Source organism: Ovis aries, chromosome 19 (genome assembly GCF_016772045.2).
Source record: "Ovis aries strain OAR_USU_Benz2616 breed Rambouillet chromosome 19, ARS-UI_Ramb_v3.0, whole genome shotgun sequence".
NCBI lineage: Eukaryota > Metazoa > Chordata > Mammalia > Artiodactyla > Bovidae > Ovis > Ovis aries.
The window spans coordinates 6,918,926-6,943,034 of record NC_056072.1 but is presented as its reverse complement, the minus strand read 5'-3'; the positions used below and the strand labels follow the sequence as shown (position 1 = coordinate 6,943,034).

Here is a 24,109-nt window from a genome sequence, read left to right as displayed (position 1 = left end):
GCCTTTTCCTTCTCTAGGGGATCTTCCCAACCCAGGGATCGAACCCAGGTCTCCCGCATTGCAGGCAGATTCTTTACCAGCTAGGCCACCAGGGAAGGCCTAAAACACTTCAACACTAAGGAAAATTTATTTCAGAAGTCTGGGTGGTTCAGTTCCACAGGTGATAAATTGAGTGGCTCAGGAGTGTCACCAGGGACCCAGGCTCTTTCCATGTTTTCATGCCCATCCTTCTGTTTTTGTCCTCTGGGTTGCCCCTCTGGCTGCCTGGGCGCAGGAGGGCCTAGAGGAGCTACTCCACGTTCAAGGTCAGGTGGGGCGGTGGTGAGGAGATACCCCTCGTCCAAGGTAAGGAGCAGTGGCTGTGCTTTGCTGGAGCAGCTGTGAAGAGATACCCCACGTCCAAGATAAGAGAAACCCAAGTAAGACAGTAGGTGTTGTGAGAGGGCAGATACACTGAAACCATACTCACAGAAAACTAGTCAATCTAATCCCACTAGGACCACAGCCTTGTCTAACTCAGTGAAACTAAGCCATGCCCTGTGGGGCCACCCAAGAAGGGCAGGTCATGGTGGAGAGGTCTGACAGAATGTGGTCCACTGGAGAAGGGAATTCAGTATTCCTGCCTTGAGAACCCCATGAACAGTATGAAAAGGCAAAACGATAGGATACTGAAAGAGGAACTGCCCAGGTCAGTAGGTGCCCAATAAACTACTGGAGGTCAGTGGAGAAGTAACTCCAGAAAGAATGAAGGGATGGAGCCAAAGCAAAAACAATACCCAGCTGTGGATGTGACTGGTGATAGAAGCAAGGTCTGATGCTGTAAAGAGCAATATTGCATAGGAACCTGGAATGTCAGGTCCATGAATCAAGGCAAATTGGAAGTGGTCAAACAGGAGATGACAAGAGTGAACGTAAACATTCTAGGAATCAGCGAACTAAAATGGACTGGAATGGGTGAATTTAACTCAGATGACCATTATATCTACTACCGCGGGCAGGAATCCCTCAGAAGAAACGGAGTAGCCATCATGGTCAAAAGAGTCTGAAATGCAGTACTTGGATGCAATCTCAAAAACGACAGCATGATCTCTGTTCGTCTCCAAAGCAAACCATTCAATATCACAGTAATCCAAGTCTATGCCCCAACCAGTAACACCGAAGAAGCTGAAGTTGAACGGTTCTGTGAAGACCTACAAGACGTTCTAGAACTAACACCCCAAAAAGATGTCCTTTTCATTATCAGGGACTGGAATGCAAAAGTAGGAAGTCAAGAAACACCTGGAGTAACAGGCAAATTTGGCCTTGGAATACAGAATGAAGCAGGGCAAAGGCTAATAGAGTTTTGCCAAGAGAATGCACTGGTCATAGCAAACACCCTCTTCCAACAACACAAGAGAAGACTCTACACATGGACATCACCAGATGGTCAACACCGAAATCAGATTGATTATATTTTTTGCAGTCAAAGATGGAGAAGCTCTATACAGTCAGCAAAAACAAGACCGGGAGCTGACTGTGGCTCAGATCATGAGCTCCTTATTGTCAAATTCAGACTTAAATTGAAGAAAGTAGGGAAAACCACTAGACCATTCAGGTCTGACCTAAATCAAACCCTTATGATTATACAGTGGAAGTGAGAAATAGATTTAAGGAAGGGCCTAGATCTGATAGACAGAGTGCCTGATGAACTAAGGACAGAGGTTCATGGCATTGTACAGGAGACAGGGATCAAGACCATCCTCATGGAAAAGAAATGCAAAAAAGCAAAATGGCTGTCTGGGGAGGCCTTACAAATAGCTGTGAAAAGAAGAGAAGCGAAAAGCAAAGGAGAAAAGGAAAGATATAAGCATCTGAATGCAGAGTTCCAAAGAATAGCAAGGAGAGATAAGAAAGCCTTCCTCAGCAATCAATGTAAAGAAATAGAGGAAAACAACAGAATGGGAAAGACTAGAGATCTCTTCAAGAAAATTAGAGATACCAAGGGAACATTTCATGCAAAGATTGGCTCGATAAAGGACAGAAATGGTATGGACCTAACAGAAGCAGAAGGTATTAAGAAGAAGTGGCAAGAATACACAGAGGAACTGTACAAAAATGAGCTTCACGACCCAGATAATCACAATGGTGTGATCACTCACCTAGAGCCAGACATCCTGGAATGTGAAGTCAAGTGGGCCTTAGAAAGCATCACTATGAACAAAGCTAGTGTAGGTAATGGAATTCCAGTGGAGGAGCTCTTTCAAATCCTGAAAGGTGATGCTGTGAAAGTGCTGCACTCAATATGCCAGCAAATTTGGAAAACTAACCAGTGGCCACAGGACTGGAGAAGGTCAGTTTTCATTCCAATCCCAAAGAAAGGCAATGCCAAAGACTGCTCAAACTCCCCCACAATTGCACTCATCTCACATGCTAGTAAAGTAATGCTTAAAATTCTCCAAGCCAGGCTTCAGCAATACGTGAACCGTGAACTTTCAGCCTGGTTTTAGAAAAGGCAAAGGAACCAGAGATCAAATTGCCAACTTCCGCTGGATCATGGAAAAAAGCAAGAGAGTTCCAGAGAAACATCTATTTCTGCTTTATTGACTATGCCAAAGCCTTTGACTGTGTGGTCACAATAAACTGGAAAATTCTGAAAGAGATGGGCATACCAGACCACCTGACCTGCCTCTTGAGAAATCTGCATGCAGGTCAGGAAGCAACAGTAAGAACTGGACATGGAACAACAGACTGGTTCCAAATAGGAAAAGGAGTACGCCAAGGCTGTATATTGTCACCCTCCTTATTTAACTTACATGCAGAGTACATCATGAGAAACGCTGGACTGGAAGAAGCACAAGCTGGAATCAAGATTGCTGGGAGAAATATCAATAACCTCAGATATGCAGATGACACCACCCTTATGGCAGAAAGTGAAGAGGAACTAAAAGCCTCTTGATGAAAGTGAAAGAGGAGAGTGAAAAAGTTGGCTTAATTAAAGCTCAACATTCAGAAAACGAAGATCATAGCATCCGGTCCCATCACTTCATGGGAAATAGATGGGGAAACAGTGTCAGACTTTATTTTTGGGGGCTCCAAAATCCCTGCAGATGGTGACTGCAGCCATGAAATTAAAAGACGCTTACTCCTTGGAAGAAAAGTTATGACCAACCTAGATAGCATATTCAAAAGCAGAGGCATTACTTTGCCAACAAAGGTCCGTCTAGTCAAGGCTATGGTTTTTCCTGTGGTCATGTATGGATGTGAGAGTTGGACTGTGAAGAAAGCTGAGCACTGAAGAATTGATGCTTTTGAACTGTGGTGTTGGAGAAGACTCTTGAGAGTCCTTTGGACTGCAAGGAGATCCAACCAGTCCATTCTGAAGGAGATCAGCCCTGGGATTTCTTTTGGAAGGAATGATGCTAAAGCTGAAACTCCAGTACTTTGGCCACCTCATGCGAAGAGTTGACTCATTGGAAAAGACTCTGATGCTGGGAGGGATGGGGGGCAGGAGGAGAAGGGGACGACAGAGGATGAGATGGCTGGATGGCATCACTGACTCGATGGATGTGAGTCTGAGTGAATTCCGGGAGTTGGTAATGGACAGGGAGGGCTGGTGTCCTGTGATTCATGGGGTCACAAAGAGTCGGACACGACTGAGTGACTGAACTGAACTGAACTTGACCCTCTGATGTAACAGAGTGGTGACATCTCCAGGTGTCATCTGCTTCTACAACAATATCCGTGTCTCTCCAAGGTTTTTCACAGAAGCCCCTTTTTCACAGAAGCCCCTTGGTAGACTTCACCTATTTTACTAGGAGCCATTAAATGCCTATTTGCAAATCAGTTATTAACATGGAGAACAGAATTGCTGTGACTGGCTTAAAGTCATCAAAATCCCTCTCCTTAGGTTGTGAATACCTGTGAAGCATATAGCCTTCTGATAGCTAAACAAAACTGGTTCTGTTAGCAAGAGAAAGGACCATGGGTTAGGGATCAACAGTGTCCGTCCTGTTTAAGAAATTGGGGGAGGCCTGTCTAACCGACAACCATTTAAAATAGAAAATTGTAATTATACTAAATTACAATTCTACACATAATGTGTACCACAGGAAACTGGTTTAACAAACGGTGGGGAGTAGTATTCTTTCCCTGATAACCACGCCATTTGGTTACTTGGTTTGGCCGCACCACGCGGCATGCGGGATCTTAGTTCCCCAGCCAGAGAGGGAGCCTTGGCCCTGCAGTGGGAACAAGATCTCTTTAACCACAGGACTTCCAGGAAGTCCCTGGCTACTTTTTTAATTTTTGAAATATGTCAAGCACCGGAAGTACAGGATAACGGCTGCTGCAGATATCACCCAGCTTTAGTAGATCATAACATTTTGCCATTATTTGCTTTAAGGGTCCCCATTTAAAGAGAAAAAAGTTATCCTTTTAAGTACCACCACCTCTAATCTTACTCTTTGCTTTTCCAACAGTCAACACTATTTTGAATTTGGTGGACATCCTTTCTGCTTTTCTTGTCTACTATATGTACAGATGTATCCACAGTGTATAACGTGTAGTTTGCTTTTTTTCAGTCAATAGGATTTTGAAATTTATCTGATACATGTAACTCTGGTTGGTTTATTTTTCGCCACTTGGTATTTCCTTGAACGTATATGCCACAACTTACTTATCATTTCTCTGTTGATGAGAAAAGTTTAAACTATTGATCATTTCAGCCAGTATGGCACCGAATAAGCATACTCGAACATCTTGTGCACATGTGTTGGGTGGTGTATTTAGAAATGAAATTGTCGGGTCGGGGGTATATGCATTTTCAACATAGCTGCTGCTGCTAAGTTGCTTCAGTCGTGTCTGACTCTGTGCGACCCCACAGAAGGCAGCCCACCAGGCTCCCCCGTCCCTGGGATTCTCCAGGCAAGAACACTGGAGTGGGTTGCCATTCCCTTCTTCAATGCATGAAAGTGAAAGGTGAAAGTGAAGTCGCTCAGTCGTGTCCGACTCTTCGTGACCCCATGGACTGCAGCCCACCAGGCCCCTCCATCCATGGGATTTTCCAGGCAAGAGTACTGGAGTGGGTGCCATTGCCTTCTCCATTCAACACAGCTAAATGGGTCTGCAAGGTGGTGGAACCACTGGGATTATATTCCCATAGGCAATGTGCTTGCTGGGTTCCTCCCTCTTGTCTCGCATTTAATCTCAGACAGTCCATTACGGCCAGTCTAGCACTGAAACAGCCTCGCTTTAGTTTACATTCCCTGTGGACATGTACACGTATGTATGCATTAAACAGTAAGTAACCCACTAAACAAACTGCCCTTACCACCCCCACTAAATGCTGTGTTCCGTATGCTTATGACAGCATGCCAAACCCCCAAACAAGGCAAAAAATACAAATACACAGAATTTATTAGTGGATCTATTTAACAAACATTTTCATGGAAAGGAAAACAGACCTAGAAAATAGCCCCAAACATACCAATGAATTACTTAGTTCTAGGGAATTGTCTGTCTATATAAGGAGTGTATGTTTTACCAAAATCAGTTAAAAAATCAACACTCAATTCAACATAAATTACATAGATCAACCATACACAAGCTACGTTATTACATGAAATATACAAACTCACCTGTTAATGCAGCTAAAATACTTAAAAGGAAGACACTGAATTCCATTAACAAGGGTTTGCTCCCAGCGTGTTTGTTTTTAATAAAATTGTTCATGCAAGATTAAAATTGTTCATGAAGATTAAAAGGAGCCGGTATCAAGCACATGAAAATAGTACCTTGTGTGCCCAGCTTACTCACACCCCGAAGGGAAACAGCAGCAATCACAATTAAGCCATAAATGAAGTCTGAGTAAGTTTATCGAGGGTTGGTAAATTTCCTGTCGGCCACCATTAGTCATACAAGTAATCCAAATTCATAGAAAACACCACTGTGACGTGTTACAGAACAGCCACCACAACAAACACGTTCTAAACCTTAAAAAGCCTAGCAGAAATAAACTGAACGTGACTTTAATGTTTCCTGAGCACAGGACAGCTGAGACCCAAACTAGCATTAGGTACCCCACTACACCGAGCCCCGAACCCAAATAGTCACAGTAACACAAGTGTTCACCAGAATGCTACTAGCAGTAGCTTTACACTTAGGGCTTAGCAGAGCTTTATGCATGTAAAGCAGTCTGTTCTATAACCGATAAACACAGGTAAACCTCATCAGCGCCTGCTAATGCAGTCCACACACTGCCATCTTCAGCAAACGCTGAAAATGAACTGCAGTGAGCATATTCGGGGTACATAAAAACACCGGGTCAGATGTGTAAGTTACAGGACGAGGAGAAATGGGCTACATTTTCTATTTCAAGAACTTATTTCCTATGACAAAAACGTTTTCATGAAACTGAAAACCAAACGATTTAGTAGTAAATTCAGAATTGAGTGCATAATTAAATCAGGCTATGAAACACGCACGCACTGTCCATCATCCTCTTCAAATATTACATTATCCCATAAACCACTTAACAAACCAGGAGAGGAAGTAAGTCGTAACAAGGTAGTGAAAGCGAAAGTCGCTCAGTCGTGTCCGACTCTGTGACCCCATGGACTGTATAGCCCATGGAATTCTCCAGGCCAGAGTTCTGAGGTGGGTAGCCTTTTCCCCAGGGGATCTTGCCAACCCAGGGATCGAGCCCAGGTCTCCCACATTGCAGGCAGATTCTTTACCAGCTGAGCCACCAGGGAAGCCCAGCAGACCAGGAAAGGTGCTTGGAGAAATTTAAGCTAGGTGCTTAGAGCACCTAGCTCACACCCAGGAGAATGTATGATTCACAAATACCCTGAACTGAATCCAGTCCAAACCACCCACACATTCAACTACTACAAGTTATAGAAAACATTCACCCAGTATCTAAAGCATAGGAGATAATGACTCAGCAATCCCACTCCTGGACATATACCCAGAAAAAAACATAATTCAAAGACACAGGCACCGAACATTCACTGCAGCACTATTCACAACAGCAGCACGTGGGGACAACAATGTCCACCGCCATGGACGGATAAAGCAGATCAGGTACATGTACACGGGAGCGTCAGGCAGAAAGGAACAGGGTTACTGGCAGAGACGTGGCCTAGGGACTGGCGTTCAGAGTGAATTGAATCAGAGAAAAATATCACATTAATGCATATATGTGGAATCTAGAAAAAATGGTACGGATGATCTTATTCGCAAAACAGAAACAGAGGCCCAGAACAAATGTGTGGGCACCAAGGGGCCCGCTGAGGGTGGTGGGACGGACTGCGAGCCTGAGGTCGACAGATCTCTTTTACACGCGGTGTCAACAGTGTGTATAACTGATGACAGCCTACTGCATAGCTCAGGAAACTCAGTGCTCCGTGACGACCTAAATGGGAAGGATATCCTAACAGGAGGGGATGTATGTATACGCACAGCTGATTCACTTTGCTGTACAGCAGAAATTAACCCTGCAAAGCAACTATACTCCAATAAAAATTAATTTGAAAAATTAAGTATAGGAGACAGAAATTCAACATGTTTTTGGCATTAGGCTTCCTTAGTGGCTCAGCAGTAAAATCTGCCTGCAATGCAAGAGCCCCGGGTTCCATCCCTGCGTCGGGAAGATCTCTCTCTTCGGGAGAAGAGAATGGCAACCCACTCCAGTATTTTTGCCTGGAGAAGCCCATGGACAGAGGAGCCTGGTGGGTACAGTCCACGGGGCTGCAAAGTAGTCAGACGTGACTGAGCACCTAAACAACAAAAAGCGCACCATAAGGGAGTGATGAGAGAAACAGTGAGAGTAATAAAAATCAGAGCTTATCCCTTTTACTTTTGCATAATTTAACTAGTAAATATTTAACAAAGAGAATTTAAGTTAAATGTTCCAAAACTAGATGAGCTAATCAGTTTCCCAGAACAGATTCATCTATGTGGCAAAATAGAAGATTTGTAAGTAGACATGATAAGCCAAACAAGCCTGTGAAAGCTGGCTGTCCAGAGAAGACTTTAGTTTAACTTTACAAATTACTCAGAAAACTATAACTTAAATGTTCATCTAAAAAGGTACAGCTTTTTAGAAACAGTCTACAATCTTATCTAGCCATCAGTTAAGAAAGCATTCAACATTATCTTAATACCAACGGCAAATTAATCAGCTCCTAGTTAAACCCTGAACTAATCTATTAATTTATAGAAGCACTAATGTTAATATGAGTAAGCAGCAATGTAAGCATAAGCTTACATCCATGACTAATACTATACTGATCATAGTAAAACTAAACCAACAGTAAACTATTTATCAAATACATTGTTAAACCAACACAGGTAGGCACCTATGGGAAGATTTTGAAAAATAGAAGAACTTGGCAGACAAGCTGTGCCTGTTCACACTACCTCTAGCATAACAAGCGCGAGAGGCACCGCCCGCCACCAACGTCAGGAAAACAGGGGCGGCACCCTCACCACGTGAAGAAAGCCACGCGATCTGCTCTCTAAATACGGACTTGCGTGCAAGGCCACGGAAGGTTTCACCGTCTCTCACTTTCAGTCAGTGAGACTGAGCTTCCTGTGAAGAGGCGGGAATGACAAAAGTAAGACAAGACCCTATGGAGTTTTAATTAACTGCAAAAATTAAACCATTAATGGCTAACGATTTCATACGGGTCAACAATTTTGGCTGGGGTGACCTCGAAGAATAAAAAGCCTCCAAGTGATTAAAATCTACACCTAGTGGTTAGAGTAATGAAACATCTTTTGATCCAAAAACTCAATTAAGAGAACTGGTTGCCCTATGGCTAACAGCGCAGCCTTACTCTAGAGTTCCTGGCAACAGCAGGGTTTACGAGCAGTGTCAGCTCAGGACACCCCAGTGGTGTAACCACTGGGTTCAGTGATTAAAGTCCTATGTGATCCGAGTTCAGAATGGAGCCATCCAAGCTGATCTCCATCTACGCTGGATTTCTCCCAGTCTGAAAGGACACGAGAAATAAGCCTACCTTACAAAAGTGCTTACAATAATTAAGGATATAATTTTAGTGTAGTTAATTCATAATTACTCTGCCCAAGAAAAGGGTTTGTTAGGGTGACAGAGCCCTGTAATTTCGTAAAAGTTAAACTTTTATAATCAGAGGTTGCACTCCTCTCCCTTAATAAAATGTTTCTAAATATTTAATCCAATTCTTCTAGACATGGCATTCCTTGAGTCAGTTCAGTTCAGTCGCTCACTCGTGTCTGACTCTTTCCGACCCCATGGACTATAGCACACCAGGCTTCCCTGTCCATCACCAACTCCCAGAGCTTGCGCAGACTCATGTCCATCGAGTCAGTGATGCCAACCAACCACCTCATCCTCTGTCGTCCCCTTCTCCTCCTGCCTTCAATCTTGCCCAGCATCAGGGTCTTTTCAAATGAGTCAGTTCTTTGCATCAGGTGGCCAAAGCATCGGAGCTTCAGCTTCACTGTCCGTCCTTCTAATGAATACTCGGGGTTGATTTTCTTTAGGATTGACTGATTTGATCTCCTTGCTGTCCAAGGGACTCTCAAGAGTCTTCTCCAATACTACAGCTCAAAAGCATCTACTCTTTGGTGCTCAGCTTTCTTTATGGTCCAACTTTCACATCCATACATGACTACTGGAAAAACCAGTCTTGACTAGACAGACCTTTGTTGGTGAAGTAATGTCTCTGCTTTTTAATATGCTGTCTAGGTTTGTCACAGCTTTTCTTCCAAGGAGCAAGCATCTTAATTTCATGGCTGCAGTCTACTCCATTCTATTATTCAGTGTGTGCGTGCTGAGTTGCTTATGTCCAACTCATTGCGACCCTATGGACTGTCCTCTGTCCGTGGGGATTCTCCAGGCGAATACTGGAATGGTTACCATTCCCTTCTCCAGGGGATCTCCCTGACCCAGGGATCGAACCCGCATCTCCTGTTGTAGGTGGATTCTTTACCCACCTGGGAAGCCCCTCTGTATCATCTATGTCACCCAGATGAGCTTCATACTCAAAATCTGCACTAACTAGATTCCTGTAAGCAGAAACACAGACAATTTCATATGACGCATCACAATTAGCAATTAGCAATTAGCCTCCTACCATTGTCCTTTTTCATCGAGCCACTGCACAGCTTGCAGAACCTTAGTTCCTTCACCAAGGACTGAACCTGGGGCCCCGGCAGTTAGCACATTCGTCCTAACCACTGGACTGTGAGGAAAGTCCCCTTTTATCACAAACACTGCAGATGGTGACTGCAGCCATGAAATTAAAAGGTGCTTACCCCTTGGAAGGAAAGTTATGACCAACCTAGACAGCATATTAAAAAGCAGAGACATTACTTTGTCAACAAAGGTCCATCTAGTCAAGGATATGGTTTTTCCAGTGGTCATGTATGGATGTGAGAGTTGGACTGTGAAGAAAGCTGAACGCCAAAGAATTGATGCTTTTGAACTGTGATGTTGGAGAAGACTCTTGAGAGTCCCTTGGACTGCAAGGAGATCCAACCAGTCCATCCTAAGGGAAACTGGTCCTGGGTGTTCATTGGAAGGACTGATGTTAAAGCTGAAACTCCAGTATTTTGGCCACCTCATGCAAAGAGCTGATTCGTTTGAAAAGACCCTGATGTTGGGGAATATTGAAGGCAGGAGGAGAAGGGGACGACAGAGGATGAGATGGCTGGATGGCATCACCGACTCAACGGACAGGAATTTGGGTGAACTCCGGGAGTTGGTGATGGACAGGGAAGCCTGGCGTGCTACAGTTCATCGGGTCGCAAAGAGTCAGACATGACTGAGTAACTGAACTGAACTGAATAATGAATACTTTGCCTTCCAACACTGATCACAACACAAGAACGTTTATGAATAATCTTCTCATCCCATCCCCTACTGGATCACACAGTTTACTTCTACCCTACCAGAATCTAACTGTGCCCCTTTGGATCTAACAGAAGGAGAAACAGAACTCATATCTGGCTTCAACGTGGAATATGCAGCAGGCCCTATTCGCCATATTTTCCCCAGAAGAATACACCACTATCATCATCATATCTTTACTACAATCCTATTCCGAGGAGCATCCCACAGTCCCCACACACCAGACCTATATATAACTAACTTCATTATCCAAACACTCTTACTAGGGACTTCCCTGGTTGTCCAGGGCTAAGACCCCACGCTTCCACTGCAGGGGACTCATGTTCAATTCCCCGTTGGGGCATTAAGATCCCACTTGCCTTGAGGTATGGCAAAATAAAAACCACAAAAAAACAAATCTCTAACAATTTTCTTCATATGAATTTGAGCATCCTACCCACAATTCCAATATGATCACTCATACCTCTACTCTGAAAAAATTTCAGATGGGGCCACTAGCCCCATCTATAGGACACATCTCACTACTGATCAAAACGCTGTCAAACGCACCCCCACAAACATAAACCATATGTTTGACAAAAGTTACTTTGATAGAGTAAGTGACAGAGGTTTCCATCTTATTTCTAGAATTATAGGAACTGGACTGACCCTTGGGGCTTTCCTGGTGGCTCAGATGGTAAAGCATCTGCCTGTGATGCAGGGACCCGGGTTTGATCCCTGGGTGGAGAAGATCCCCTGGAGAAGGGCATGGCAACCCACTCCAGTGTTCTCACCTGGAGAATTCCCATGGACAGAGGAGCCTGGTGGGCTACAGTCCATGGGGTCACAGTCAGACACAACTGAGCAACTAACATTTTCATATCCTTTTCACTTAAGAATCCAAAACTCTTGGAACTACCACATTATACTACATTCCATAGTAAGGTCAGCTAAATAAGCTATCAGGCCCACACAGACCCTGAAAATAATGGTTTACAGCCTTCCTATACTAAGAAACCCCATTTTCTTTGTGTCAACTATTATTTCAGGCACCTTAATTGTAACAACTAGCTCACACTGATTACCAGATTTAACATAAGCGTACGAGGTATCCTCCCCATCCTAACAATAACTTTAACCCATGAGCTATAGAAGAAGCCACTAAATACTTCTTTAAAAAATATATACTTCTTAATACAAGCCACTGCATCAACATTACAGTTTAAGCCATCATTATTTAAATGTTTTTAAATTTTTGGCTGCATCTCAGGACATGCAGATCTGTTTCCCGATGGGGATTGAGCCTGAGCCCCTTGCCGTGGAAGCATGGAATCTCAAGCACTGGACCACTAGCGAAGTCCCTAGCCATCATCATTAATGTCCTATACACCAGCCAATGAACCATCACAAAAACCTTTAATCCAATACATCAGTCCTAACAGTGGCCTAGTCATAAGAGGAGGAGTCTCCCATTCCACAGTGGAGTACCTGAAGTCACAGAAGGCATTTCACTAACAGCAGGCGTAATCCTATTAATGTGACAAAAACCTGCAACCACCTGTCAGGGTTATACCAAATTTCACTCTCCATTAACCTAAATTTAGTACTACCTATATCCACACTCCCATTATAATTGGGGGATAAGGCAGACTAAATCAAACAAAAAAAGCATAGCTTATTCATCAACTGCCCCTATGGGACAAGTAACAACAAGGACAATCCTAAACCTACCCATTTATATAATAACACTCACAACATTATTCATTCACAGCTCGACCAATACTGTGTTAGCATGTTCATGTACAGGAAACAAAATACCCATCTGACTTATTCTCTCTATTCTACTATCAACAGGAGGCCTCCCACCACTATCAGAATTTGCACCCAAATGAATAATTATTCAAGCAACTTCCCTGGCTGGCCGTGTTTAAGACTCTGTACTTCCACGGCCAGGGCCATGCGTCTGATCCCTGGTTAGGGAACTAAGATCCTGCATGCACCATGGCCAAAAAATAAAAGAATTAAGTCAAGGAATGACCAGAGTATTTTACCTACACTTATAACTACGACAGCACTGCGTGTGTTAGCCACTCAGCCACGTCCAGCTCTTTGCGACCCCGTGGACTGCAGCTCGCCAGGCTCCTCTGACCGTGGGATTCTCCAGGCAAGAGTACTGGAGTGGGTTGCCATCTCCTCCAGGCAATATTCCCCACCCAGGGATCGAACCAGGGTCTCCTGTACTGCAGGCAGATTCTCTACTGTCTGGGCCACTAGGAAAGCCCACACAACTTCCACACGCCACATCATCAAGCATATTCCCCTCCATAAACAATAACTTGAGCACACAAAGGAAGTGACTTTCCTCCCAATGTTAACTGCAATCTCCATGTAAACTCTACCCCTCATACCAATCTTACCGCTACCAAGAGCCTTCAAAGCCGTACGCAAGTACAGTTTATTTAATTCTTGTTCCTGGACCAGGGATTGAACCCATTTCCCGGGCACTGGCAGGCAGATTCTTATCCACTCGACTGCCAGGGAAGTCCCCTTATGTTTATTAATTGGTGCTTGGGCTGGAACAGCAGGTTCTCCCTTAAGCCAACTAATTCATGCTGAATTAGGTCACCCCGGAGCACGGCTCTGAGACGCCGGAATCCACAACGCAGCAGTGACAGCCCACGCCTTCGTCAGTCTTTTCCTTCACAGTTATACCTGCCATAACTGGAGGTTTGGGAAGCTGACTAGTCTCACTGATAACCAGAGCACCCAGCACAGCTTCACCTGTAACAGAAGCTTCAGGTTCCTCCCACCCTCTTTCTCACTCTCAATCGCATCAGTGGCGCAAACTGGGGCTGTGACAGGCTGAACTGTGTGACGACCATCGCCAGGAAACGAGCTCATGGGGGAGCTTCCGTCGTGCTTACGGTTTTGTTCCCTGCACTTAGTAGGTGTTTCTTCAGTCCCAGGAGCTATTAATTTCCTTAGTGCCATCATTAATATAAAGCCAACTGATGCATCTCAATGCCAGACACCATTATTTGAATGATCTGTATTGATAACAGTTGTATTACTATCACCATTCATACCAGTGTCCCCAGCCAAAATGATTCTGTTCTTCACAGACCAAAACCTAAACACAGTGTTTTTGACCCTGCAGAAGAAGGAGATCCAATTCTCTACCAACACTTTGATCCTTTGGTCGCCCTGTGAAGGTTATATCTTTATTTAACCTGGATTTGGAATAATCTAGCACACTGTAACTTCTTCTTCCGAAAAAAATAAAAGAACCTTTAGGATAGGTGGGCCATGGTATCCATCTACTTTCAGGATTTATCCTATGAGCCCATCATATATTTACAGTAGGTAAAGGTGTTGATACACAAGTACACTTCCCATCAGCTGCTCTAATTATCGCTATTCCTACAGGAGTAAAAGTATTTCACTGATTAGTAACTCTTAATAGAGGTAACACTGTATGAACAGTGCAAAGAAATAGAGGAAAACAGAAGGGGGAAGACTAGAGATCTCTTCAAGAAAATTAGAGATACCAAAGGAACATTTCATGCAAAGATGGGCTCGATAAAGGACAGAAATGGTATGGAGCTAACAGAAGCAGAAGATATTGACGTGGCAACAATACACAGAAGAACTGTATAAAAAAAAAAAAAAGTTTTAATGACTCGGGTAACCACGATAGTGTGGCCACTCACCTAGAGCCAGACATCCTGGACTGCAAAGTCAAGTGGGCCTCAGGAAGCATTACTACTAAGCTAGTGGAGGTGATGGAATTCCAGCTGAGCTACTTCAAATCCTAAAAGATGATTATGTTAAAGTGTTGCACTCAATATGCCAGCAAATTTGGAAAATTCAGCAGTGGCCACAGGACTGGAAAAGGTCAGTTTTCATTCCAATCCCAAAGAAAGGCAATGCCAAAGAATGCTCAAACTACCATACAACTGCACTCCTCTCACATTAGCAAAGTAATACTCAAAATTCTCAAGTCAGGCTTCAACAGTATATAAACCGTGCATTTCCAGATGTTCAAGCTGGATTTAGAAAAGGCAGAGGAACCAGAGATCAAATTGCAAACATCTGCTGGATCATGGAAAAAACAAGATAGTTCCAAAAAAACACTATCTACTTCTGCTTCATATGCTAAAGCCTCTGACTGTGTGGATCGGAATGAACTCTTCAAATTCTTAAAGAGATGGGAATACCAGACCACCTTACCAGCCTCCTGAGAAATCTGTAGGCGGTCAAGAAGCAACAGTTAGAACCAGACACGGAGCAATGGACTGGTTCAAAATTGGGGAAAAAATACATCAAGGCTGTATACTGTCCCTCTGCTTATTTAACTTAGATGTAGAGTACATCATGCGATATGCCAGGCTGGATGAATCACAAGCGGAAATCAAGATTACTGGGAGCAACATCATCCTCAGATCCGCAGATGACACCACCCTTATGGCAGCAAGTGAAGCACTAAAGAGCCTCTTGATGAAGGTGAAACAGAAGAGTGAAAAGGCTGGCTTAAAGCTCAACATTCAGAAAACGAAGATCATGGCATCCAGTCCTGTCACTTCATGGCAAATAGATGGGGAAAAGTGGAAACAATGACAGATTTCATTTTCTTGGGCTCCAAAATCACTACGGACAGTGACTGCAGCCACGAAATTAAAAGATGCTTGCTCCTTGGAAGAAAAGCTTTGACAAACCTGGACAGTGTATTAAAAAGCAGAGACGTCAATTTTTGACAAAGGTCTGTCTAGTCAAAGCTATGGTTTTTCTAGTATCCTGTATGGATATGAGAGTTGGACTATAAAGAAAGCTGAGCACCAAAGAATTGATGCTGTTGAACTGTGGTGTTGGAGAAGACTCTTGAGAGTCCCTTGGACTGCAAGGAGATCCAACCAGTCCATCTTAAAGGAGATCAGTCCTCAGTGTTCACTGGAAGGACTGATGCTGAAGCTCCAATACTTTGGCCATCTGCTGCAAAGAGCCAACTCATTGGGAAAGACCCTGATGCTGGGAAAGACAGAGTGCAGGAGAAGGGGATGACAGATGATGAGATGGTTGGATGGCATCACTGACTCAATGGGACTTGAGTTTGGGCCAACTCTGGGAGATGGCGATGGACAGGGAAGCGTGGCATGCTGCAGTTCACGGGGTCACAAAGAGGCAGACACGATTTACTGACTCAACAACCAACAACAACAGACGCAACAAACATCAAATGGCCCTCTGCTATGTTAGGAGACCTAGGGACTGTCCTTTTGACAGTGAATTATTAGAACCAACTCATCCCTAGTTATCGTCCTTCCTGACCCACCCTGGGCAGCTGCGCTTTTCCACTGTGGATTATCAGCGAGAGTGCCCTTCACCAGGACAGCAGGCTTTGTGCACGGATTCCTGCTTGTCTCAGGTTATGTACTCAATTCCGAAGGAGCAAAACTCCATCTGTATTTGTAAAGATAACCTTCTTTCCGAGAAGGTGTGAAGGCAAGGGAACTCTCCCGCACTGCTGGTGGGAACGCACGCGGGCGCCACTACGGGGAGCAGCACGAAGGTTCCTCATAAAGCTGGGGCTGCCATACGACCCAGCAATCCCACTCCTGGGCATGTGCCTAGAGAAAGCGCCTTTAATTCAAGCAGGAAATGCACCCCTATGTTCACAGCAGCACTATTCACAAGAGCCAAGACAGGGAGGCCATCTAAACGTCTGTCAGCAGATGCATGGATAAAGGAGATGCGTACACACACAGTGGAGTACTACTCAGCCACAAGGAATGAGATGACGGCATCTGCAGCAACACGGGCCCAGTTAGAGATGATCAGACCAAGCGAAGTCGGTCAGAAAGAAAAAGACAAATATCACACGCTGTCATTTCTGTGTGGAACCTAAAATATGGCACAAATGAACCAATCAATGAAACAGAAATCACACAGAGAACAGACGGGTCGTTGCCCAGGAGGCTGGGGGAGGGATGGATTGGGAGTCTGGGACTAGCGGATGCAAACCAGGATGGAAAAACAAGGTCCTACTGTATCGCACAGGGAACTATAGTCAACATCCTGGGATAAGCCATTATAGGAAAGAATATCTTTTCATAAAAGAATGTCTCTATGTGTATTACTGAGCCACTCTGCTGTACAGCAGAGACTGGAACAACACTGTCAATCAACTATACCTCAATCTAGATAGGGGCCGCACTGGCAAAGAATCCGCCTGCCAACACAGAAGACACAGGTTCGAGTCCTGTGTTGGGAAGATCCCCTGGCGGGGGGGCATGACAACCCACTCCAGTATTCCCATCTGGAGAATCCCATGGACAGAGGAGGGTCGCAAAGAGTTGGACGCCACTGAGCAGGCATGCGTGTGCTACTGGGAGCGCACACCCAGCTATTTCTTTAATCAGGGAAAGGTGGGGTGGGAAAAAGGAGTGAAAGGAACATGATGGAGCCCACCTGTAGGTCCCGGACCTCTCTTATCGACTTAAAAAGCCTGCATCCTGGGGCCAGGATTTTGACAGGTTGGAAAGAGGTGTGGGGCGTGCCCTCTTAATGCTTCGTGATTTTCTCAGAGACATGGAAAAGATACCTAAATAGTTCTTGGTCAATTCTCTTTCAAATTTCAGCTGGTGTTTCTGCAGACTGGAATTTGGCTTCTTCAACAATCAATCCTTCCTAAAAATTAAGACACTATAATCCTTGTAATTGTTTCACTATAATCCTTGTAATTGTTTCAACAGTGCATGTTTTTGCTGGGTAAGCGTGCAAGCCAACTGCCCTTGATCTTCCCCTATCCTCGATTTCTCCTTTGAGCATAGCTGCCCTTTCCGTACTTCATCATCACCAAAGTGCATTTTCCATGAAAGTCACACACACGGCCCTTCATGCGCTCGCCTCTCTCGTCCCCAAGTGGCCTCCAAGTGAGCTTTACTGATTGTTCTTTGCTGAATAAACAGCCAACAGCCCGAAGTTTAGTAGGCCCATTGTGCCTCTAAGAGGCTGATACATGGTTTATTAAGTCAACACAATTTTCTTCAACAAATCCTCACTCACAGTGGACAAAGGCTAACACCAAAGCATAACTCCTCGCCCTCCAATAGATTTACCAAAATGATATTGGACTACTTTCAGACTTAAGATTTTTATTCACCGCTTAACCAAATACTATTAAGCCCAAATATGTAATATATATAATACATGCACTGATCGTTTGGAGTACTGCCATTCCACTGCTGGGAAAATAGGCTGTCCTGTTTCTAAGAAGATTTTCCCTCTGCATTGTCAGCTCTTGAACAGGCCACTGATCTTGGCAGAATAACAGGAATAAAAACTGCCTGGGTGTAAGACCTGGCTTTGCCCAGAATGTGAGTGTCGGCAAGTCACTTCACCTCTCTGGGCCTCAGTTTCCTTCTCGCCCACGAATGAGGCTGGTATCATCCATGCTCGGCTCGTCCATGTAAGGCTCAACGGATGTGAAGGAGCAGTGGGACGCATAAAGCGCTCTGTGGATCCCAACATTACAACTGTCCCAGCTTGCTGACCTCTTCTTTGGCTCGTTCCATCTTAAAATTCTGTCCCTTAGAAGGTCCTATCTATCTGATCACAGTGAATCAGTGTAAGTATTTAGCCCACTGTTTTTGCCTAGAGTTAGCCAGGAAGTGCAAAAAGAAGTGACAGGAGCAGATAATTATGTTTGATCACAATCAAATTCAGGACACAGTTTTGGCATATTTATAATCCTTTTTTCACTGCTTTCGTTTGTTGAAATCAAACAGACTTCAAACCTTGGCATGGGATATGAATAAGAAAATGTATAAGTAAACTGTATTGAGTGCCTGCCTGCTGTCTAGCATGCTGTTAAGAAACTTTTCTGTACAATATTTCACTGAATTCTTACAGCAGTTGTGCGCGCATGCATGTATGTTGATTCAGTGTGTGTGTTTGTGTGTGTGTGTGTGTGTGTGTGTGATGTCGATTCAGTTGTGTCCAACTCTTTGCAACCCCTATGGACTGTAGCCCGCTAGGCTCCTCTGTCCATGGGATTCTGAATACTGGAGTGGGTTGCCATGCCCTCCTCCAGGGGATTTTCCAAACCCAGGGATTGAACCTCTTAGGTCTCCTGCACTGGCAGGCAGGTTCTTTACCACGAGTGCCACCTGGGAAGCCCAGCAACCCCAGGAGGTAGTTATTTTGTTTTTTTAGACCCCAATCTTGCTTCCTTCCCCTAACATCAAGATACATACAAGTATCCACCACACTATAATAGTTGAGTCAATTTAGAACACATCTGCATCCTTTTTACTAGTTCATGTTACCTCACAAAAAGTAACATTCATCAGAAATAAGACAAACAGAAACTTATAAATTATTTTTACTAGTTGTCATTTATTTCTATTAAAAATAACTATACTTCAATTTAAGAGCTAATGTCTATCCTTCTGAAACTCTTACAAAAAATTTCAAGTGAAGAGACACTTTCAAACTCATTCCATGAGGCAAACATCACCCTGATACCAAAACCAGACAAAAACATCACAAAAAAAGAAAAGTATAGGCCAATATCACTGATGAATATAGATGGAAAAATCTTCAACAAAATTCCAACAAAAAGAAATCAACAATGCATTAAAAAGATCATATAGCATGACCCAGTTGAGTTTATCCCAGGATTGATTCCAAGTTTATCTTCAATATATGTAAAGCGATCAATGTGATATACCATATGAACAAAAGGAAAGATTAAAAACCATATGCTAATCTCAATAGATGCAGAAAAATCTGACAGAATTTAGCACCCATTTATGATTAAAAACTCTACAAAAAATGGGCACAGAAGCAACCTCCCCCAACATAATAAAGGCCATATATGATGAACACACAGCAAACAAGAGTCTCAATGGTGAAAACCTGAAAGCATTCCCTCTAAGATCAGGAACAGGAGTGCCCACTCTTGCCACTGTTATTCAACATAGTTTTGGAAGTCCTAGTTATAGCAATCAGAGAAGGAAAAAACAAACAATCCAGACTGGAAAATAAGAAGTAAAACTCTCACTGTTTGCAGACGTGACACTATACATAGAAAACCCTAAAGATACTAGCAGAAAATTCCTAGAGCTAATCAGTGAATTTAGTCAAGTTGCAGGATACAAAATCAACACACAGAAATCACTTGCATACCTATACACTAACAATGAAAAATCAGAAAGAGAAAATAAACAATCAATCCCATTTACCACTGCAACAAAAAGAATAACACACCTAGGAATACAACTACCTAAGGAAACAAAAAAGCTGTTGACAGAAAACTATAAGACACGGATGAAAGAAATCAAAGACACAAACAGATGGAGAGATATTCCATGTTCCTGGGTTGGAAGAATCAATATTTTGAAAATGACTATGCCACCAAATGCAACCTACAGATTTAATGTGATCCCTATCAAATTACCAATGGCATTCTTCACAGAACTAGAGCGAAAATTTTCACAATTGGTTCAGTTCCGTTACTCAGTCATGGCCGAGTGACACCATGAATTACAGCACCCCAGGCCTCCCTGTCCATCACCAACTCCCGGAGCTTGCTCAAACTCATGTCCATCGAGTCAGTGATGCCATCCAACTGTCTCGTCCTTTGTTGTCCCCTTCTCCTCCCGTCTTCAATTTTTCCCAGCATCAGTGTCTTCCAATGAGTCAGCTCTTTGCATCAGGTGGCCAAAGTATTGGAGTTTCAGCTTCAGCGTCAGTCCTTCCAATGAACACCCAGGGCTGATCTCCTTTAGGATGGACTGGTTGGATCTCCTTGCAGTCCAAGGGACTCTCAAGAGTCTTCTCCAACACCACAGTTCAAAAGCGTCAATTCTTCAGTGCTCAGCTTTCTTTATAGTCCAACTCTCACATCCATACATGACCAGTGGAAAAACCATAGCCTTGACTAGATAGACCTTCTATCTAACAAATAGCTGTGAAAAGAAGAGAGGAGAAAAGCAAAAGGGGAGAAGGAAAGATATGCCTATTTAAGTACAGAGTTCCAAAGAATAGCAAGGAGAGATAAGAAAGCCTTCCTCCGTGATCAATGCAAAGAAATAGAGGAAAACAATAGAATGGGAAAGACTAGAGATCTCCTCAAGAAAATTAGAGATACCAAGGAAACATTTCATGCAAAGATGGGCTCAATAAAGGACAGAAATGGTAAGGACCTAACAGAAGCAGAAGATTTTAAGAAGAGGTGGCAAGAATACACAGAACTATACAAAAAAGATCTTCATGACCCAGATAATCATGATGGTGTGATGACTCACCTAGAGCCAGACATCCTGGAATGTGAAGTCAAATGGGCCTAAGGAAGCATCACTACGAACAAAGCTAGTGGAGGTGATGGAATTCCAGTTGAGCTCTTTCAAATCCTGAAAGATGATGCTGTGAAAGTGCTGCACTTAATATGCCAGCAAATTTGGAAAACTCAGCAGTGGCCACAGGACTGGAAAAGGTCAGTTTTCATTCCAATGTCAAAGAAAGGCAATGCCAAAGAATGCTCAAACTATCACACTATTGCACTCATCTCACATGCTAGTAAAGTAATGCTCAAAATTCTCCAAGATAGGCTTCAACAGTATGTGAACTGTGAAATTCCAGATGTTCAAGCTGGTTTTAGAAAAGGCAAAGGAACCAGAGATCAAATTGCCAACATTCGCTGGATCATGGAAAAAGTGAGAGAGTTCCAGAAAAACATCTATTTCTGCTTTATTGACTATGCCAAAGCCTTTGACTGTGTGGATCACAACAAACTGGCAAATTCTGAAAGAGATGGGAATACCAGACCACCTAACCTGCCTCTTGAGAAACCTATATGCAGGTCAGGAAGCAACAGTTAGAACTGGACATGGAACAACAGACTGGTTCCGAATAGAAAAAGGAGTACGTCAAGGCTGTATGTTGTCACCCTGCTTATTTAACTTTTATGCAGAATACATCATGAGAAATGCTGGGCTCGAAGAAGCACAAGCTGGAATCAAGATTGCTGGGAGAAATATCAATAACCTCAGATATGCAGATGACACCACCCTTATGGCAGAAAGTGAAGAAGAACTAAAGAGCCTCTTGATGAAAGTGACGAAAGAGGAGAGTGAAAAAGTTAGCTTAAAGCTCAACATTCAGAAAACTAAGATCATGGCATCGGTCCCATCACCTCATGGCAAACAGATGGGGAAACAATGGAAACAGTGACTATTTTGGGGAGTTCCAAAATCCCTGCAGATGGTGACTGCAACCATGAAATTAAAAGATGTTTGCTCCTTGGAAGAAAAGTCAGGACCAACCTAGAGAGCATATTAAAAAGCAGAGACATTACTTTGCCAACTAAGGTTCATCTAGTCAATGATTTGGTTTTCCCAGTAGTCATGTATGGATGCAGAGGAGGCAATGGCACCCACTCCAGTACTCTTGCCTGGAAAATCCCATGGACAGAGGAGCCTGGTGGGGTGCAGTCCATGGGGTTGCTACAAGTCGGACACGACTGAGCGACTTCATTTTCACTTTTCATTTTCATGCATTGGAGAAGGAAATGGCAACCCACTCCAGTGTTCTTGCCTGGAGAATCCCAGGAACAGGGGAGCCTGGTGGGCTGCCGTCTATGGGGTCACACAGAGTTGGACGTGAATGAAGCAACTTAGCAGCAGCAGCAGCAGCAGCATGTATGGATATGAGAGTTGGACTATAAAGAAAGCTGAGCACTGAAGAACTGATGCTTTTGAACTGTGGGGTTGGAGAGGACTCTTGAGAGTCTCTTGGACTGCAAGGAGATCCAACCCGTCCATCCTTAAGGAGATCAGTCCTGAGTGTTCACTGGAAGGACTGATGTTGAAGCTGAAACTCCAATACTCTGGCCACCTGATGCAAAGAACTGACTCATTTGAAAAGACACTGATGCTGGGCAAGATTGAAGGCAGGAGGAGAAGGGGACGACAGAGGATGAGATTTGGATGGCATCAGTGACTCAATGGACATGAGTTTGGGTAGACTCTGGGAGCTGGTGATGGACAGGGAGGCCTGGCATCCTGCAGTCCATGGGGTTGCAAAAAGTCGGACACAACTGAGCAACTGAGCTGAACTGAACTGATGGATGAACCCAAAAAGGACTGGAATCAACTGAATATGATCATCAGTTTAAGCTAAAATAAATGAATGTATAAATGTGTACACACACACAGTAGATTATGATTGAGTTCATAATTATCAAATGTCTTTAGTATACATATTAGCATAGCATGTACAGCGGAGAAGGCAATGGCACCCCACTCCAGTACTCTTGCCTGGAAAATCCCATGGAGGGAGGAGCCTGGTGGGCTGCAGTCCATGGGGTCGCTCAGAGTCAGACATGACTGAGTGACTTCACTTTCACTTTTCACTTTCATGCATTGGAGAAGGAAATGGCAACTCACTCCAGTGTTCTTGCCTGGAGAATCCCAGGGATGGGGGAGCCTGGTGGGCTGCCGTCTATGGGGTCGCACAGAGTCGGACACGACTGAAGCGACTTAGCAGCGGCAGTAGCAGCAGCAGCATGTACAGTATCTCTTATAAGATTATTAACATACTGGTCTCACCTAATAGCCTCACTATTATGCCAAGAAGGAATAATATGATCACTGTTCATGAGAGCAACACTGATATTTCTAAAAACGCCTTTCACTCCGGCCAGCAAAATCCCATTGTCCTACTACTATCTGCAGCTTGTGAACGGCATTGGGCTACTCCTATTAGTAAGAGCATCAGATATGGACGGCACCAACTAGGCACAGAATCTTAACCTTCTCCAGTGGTAAAAATCATTATGCCAACATCAGTACCACTAGCACGATTCTCAAAGAGTGATATCATCTGAATTAACACTACAGGCCACAGCTTATGGATTAGTGGAATAAGCCTATTTATTTTCAGTCAATTTAACAAGAACAGCCTCAACTTTTCCCGAGCTTTTTCTGTGACTCTCTCATCAGCTTTAACAACAGGACTTTGCCACTCACACTTCTAGCCAGCCAATCCACCTGTCCGAGGAGTCCTTAAACCCCCCCACAAAATCTCCATCAACATATTACATATATTCCTAATCTTACCATTGGCTGCCATAGAACAAACCCCATTTTACACTTTATTTGTAACAATACTAGTTCCAACATATACTGTCATTTACCCAATGGGGTAACCAAACAGAACGACTTCAGACAGGGGCTGAATACATACACTTTCTTG

The 24,109-nt window shown here is 43.7% G+C and overlaps 1 protein-coding gene across 2 annotated transcripts in view; it reads right to left on the bottom strand.

The window, feature by feature from the left end:
* CMTM7 (CKLF like MARVEL transmembrane domain containing 7) overlaps positions 1 to 24,109 on the bottom strand; it is a 110,141-nt gene that overhangs the window by 8,327 nt on the left and 77,705 nt on the right. The window lies entirely within an intron of this gene.